At 37.2% G+C, this 3,773-nt stretch overlaps 1 non-coding gene across 1 annotated transcript; it reads right to left on the bottom strand.

Moving 5' to 3' along the window:
* Nucleotides 1–3,461: 3,461 nt before the first annotated feature.
* On the bottom strand, nucleotides 3,462–3,569 carry LOC112699947 (small nucleolar RNA R71). Its single transcript, XR_003152878.1, has one exon. It is a non-coding gene; the product is annotated as a small nucleolar RNA R71 (small nucleolar RNA).
* Nucleotides 3,570–3,773: the final 204 nt, after the last annotated feature.

Genomic DNA, 3,773 nt, shown 5'->3' with positions numbered 1-3,773 from the left:
ACCTGAGCAAAAATCTGATTCAGAGGCTGAAAAGGACTGCAAATGCTGTTGGATTCTGACCTCCCCGCACTCGAAGTAGATTTTCTGGAGCTATAGAAGTCCAATTGGCGCACTTTTAACTGCGTTAGAAAGTAGACATCCTGGGCTTTCCAGCAATATATAATAGTCTATACTTTTCCCGAGATTTGATGGCCCAAACCGGCGTTCCAAATCAGCTCAAAACTGTCCGGTGTTAAACGCCGGAACTGGCACAAGAATGGGAGTTAAACGCCCAAACTGGCACAAAAGCTGGCGTTTAACTCCAAGAGAAGTCTCTACACGAAAATGCTTCAATGCTCAGCCCAAGCACACACCAAGTGGGCCCGGAAGTGGATTTTTATGTCATTTACTCATCCTTGTAAACCCTAGGCTACTAGTTCTCTACAAATAGGACCTTTTACTATTGTATTCTCATCGGGGTAGCTATCTTTAGTCTTATGCTATCTTAGATCATGGAGGCTGGCCTCACGGCCATGCCTAGACCTTGTTCTTATGTATTTTTAACGGTGGAGTTTCTACACACCATAGATTAAGGTGTGGAGCTCTGCTGTACCTCGAGTATTAATGCAATTACTATTGTTCTTCTATTCAATTTAGCTTGTTCTTGTTCTAAGATATCACTTGTTCTTCAACTTGATGAATGTGATGATCCGTGACACTCATCATCATTCTCACCTATGAACGTGTGCCTGACAACCACTTCCGTTCTACCTTAGATTGAGTGGATATCTCTTGGATCCCTTAATCGGAATCTTCGTGATATTAGCTAGAATTTATGGCGGCATTCAAGAGAATCCGGAAGGTCTAAACCTTGTCTGTGGTATTCTGAGTAGGATTCAATGATTGAATGAATGTGACGAGCTTCAAACTCCTGAAGGCTGGGCGTTAGTGACAGACGCAAAAGAATCACTGGATTCTATTCCGACATGATCGAGAACCGACAGCTGAATAGCCATGCCGTGACAGGGTGCATTGAACATTTTCACTGAGAGGATGGGAGGTAGCCACTGACAACGGTGAAACCCTACATACAGCTTGCCATGGAAAGGAGTAAGAAGGATTGGATGAAGATAGTAGGAAAGCAGAGAGACGGAAGGGACAAAGCATCTCCATACGCTTATCTGAAATTCTCACCAATGAATTACATAAGTATCTCTATCTCTATCTTTATGTTTTATTCATACATCATCCATAACCATTTGAGTTTGCCTGACTAAGATTTACAAGGTGACCATAGCTTGCTTCATACCAACAATCTCCGTGGGATCGACCCTTACTCGCGTAAGGTTTATTACTTGGATGACCCAGTGCACTTGCTGGTTAGTTGTGCGAAGTTGTGATAAATAGTTGAGATTACAATTGTGCGTACCATGTTGATGGCGCCATTGATGATCACAATTTCGTGCACCAAGTTTTTGGCGCCGTTGCCGGGGATTGTTCGAGTTTGGACAACTGACGGTTCATCTTATTGCTTAGATTAGGTATTTTTCTTCAGAGTTCTTAAGAATGAATTCTAGTGTTTCAAGGTGATGTTCTTATCATCACCAAAGATGATTGATTTTCATCAATTTAGCTCTTGAATGCAATGTCCTGCTGAAGCTTGGCTAGCCATGTCTAATTCCTTTAGACTGAAGCTTTAGACTAACATTGCATGATTCCTGGAATTCTCATTAAGAATTTTGATATCTTTATTTTCTTTTCCACTTAATTTTCGAAAAAACCAAAAAAATTACAAAATCATAAAAAAAACCAAAAATATTTTATGTTTCTTATTGAGATACTAGTCTCATTTTAAGTTTGGTGTCAATTGCATGTTTCTGTTCTTCTTGCATTCATGCATGTGTCTTCATTAATCTTCAAGTTGTTCTTGATGATTTCCTTGTTTTGATCTTTAAATTCTCTTGTCTTGAGTGTTTTGTTGTTTTTCATATGCATTCTCAACTTGTTAGTGTCAGTAGTATACAAACTTCTAAGTTTGGTGTCTTGCATGCATTGTCTATTTGATTTTAGTTGCATTTTGATTATTCCTCATTATTAAAAATCCAAAAAAATTTTAATTTGTGTCTTTTCAAGTCAATAATACAGAGAATTGAAGATTCAGAACATACAGCAGAGGAATTACACAGAAAAAACTGGGCGTTAAACGCCAGAATGTGCACCATTCTGGGCGTTTAACGCCAGGATGGCACAAGAGGGAAGATTTTGTTTTTAATGCCAATTTTTTTCAAGTTTTCAAAATTTTTCAAAATCAAATCTTTTTCAAATCAAATCTTTTCAATCAAATCTTTTTCAAAATCAATTTCTTTCCATTTTCAAAAATACTTGCTAACAATTAATGATTTGATTCAACATTTCAAGTATGTTGCCTTTTCTGTTGAGAAAGGTTTAATGTTTGAATCATATCTTTTCTTGTTAGCCAAGTCATTAATTTTCAAAATCAAATCTTTTTAAATTGTGTTTTTCAAATCATATCTTCTCAATCACATCTTTTTAAAAAAAACCATAACTTTTAAATCATATCTTTTTAATCACATCTTTTTCAAAATAGTTTTCAATCATATCTTTTTAATTTCTTATTTCAAAATCTTTTTCAAAAATCACTTGATTTCTTTTCCACTCTTAGTTTTCGAAAATCAATTAATCTTTTTCAAAATGTTTTTAAAATCTTTTTAATTTATTTTCAAAAATTTCTTCCCCTCTTCTCACATCCTTCTATTTATGGACTAACACTCTTCCTTAATGCACAATTCGAACTCCATCTTTCCTTGATAAGTTCGAATTTTCTACCTCTTCCTTCTATTTTTCGTTTCCTCTGACACATCAAGGAATCTCTATATTGTGACATAGAGGATTCCATATTTTTTTGTTTTCTTCTCTTTCATATGAGCAGGAGCAAAGACAAAAGCATTCTTGTTGAGGTTGACACTGAACCTGAAAGGACCTTGAAGCGAAAGCTAAGAGAAGCTAAAGCACAATTCTCTGTAGAGGACCTAACAGAAATCCTCAAAGAAGAAGACATGGCAGCCGAAAACAACAACAATGCCAACAATGCAAGGAAGGTGTTGGGTGACTTTACTACACCTACTCCCGACTTCTATGGGAGAAGCATCTCTATCCCTGCCATTGGAGCAAACAACTTTGAGCTTAAGCCTCAATTAGTTTTTCTAATGCAACAGAATTGCAAGTTTCATGGACTTCCATTGGAAGATCCTCATCAGTTTCTAGCTGAGTTCTTGCAAATCTGTGACACTGTCAAAACCAATGGGGTTGACCCTGAGGTCTACAGACTTATGCTATTCCCTTTTGCTGTAAGAGACAGAGCTAGGATATGGTTGGACTCACAACCTAAAGAAAGCCTGAACTCTTAGGAAAAGCTAGTCAATGCCTACTTGGCAAAGTTCTTTCTACCTCAAAAATTGAGTAAGCTTAGAGTGGAAGTCCAAACCTTCAGACAAAAGGAAGTAGAATCCCTCTATGAAGCTTGGGAAAGATACAAACAATTGATCAGAAAATGTCCTTATGACATGCTTTCTGAATGGAGCATCATAGGCATCTTCTATGATGGTCTATCTGAACTGTCCAAGATGTCATTGGATAGTTCTGCTGGAGGCTCTCTTCATCTGAAGAAGACGCCTGCAGAAGCTCAAGAACTCATTGAAATTGTTGCAAATAACCAATTCATGTACACTTCTGAAAGGAATCCTGTGAACAATGGGACGAATCAGAAGAAAGGA

The sequence above is a fragment of the Arachis hypogaea genome, chromosome 6 (genome assembly GCF_003086295.3).
Source record: "Arachis hypogaea cultivar Tifrunner chromosome 6, arahy.Tifrunner.gnm2.J5K5, whole genome shotgun sequence".
NCBI classification, from domain to species: Eukaryota; Viridiplantae; Streptophyta; class Magnoliopsida; order Fabales; family Fabaceae; genus Arachis; species Arachis hypogaea.
The sequence above is the reverse complement of the archived record's forward strand: the minus strand, read 5'-3'. Positions and strand labels throughout refer to the sequence as shown.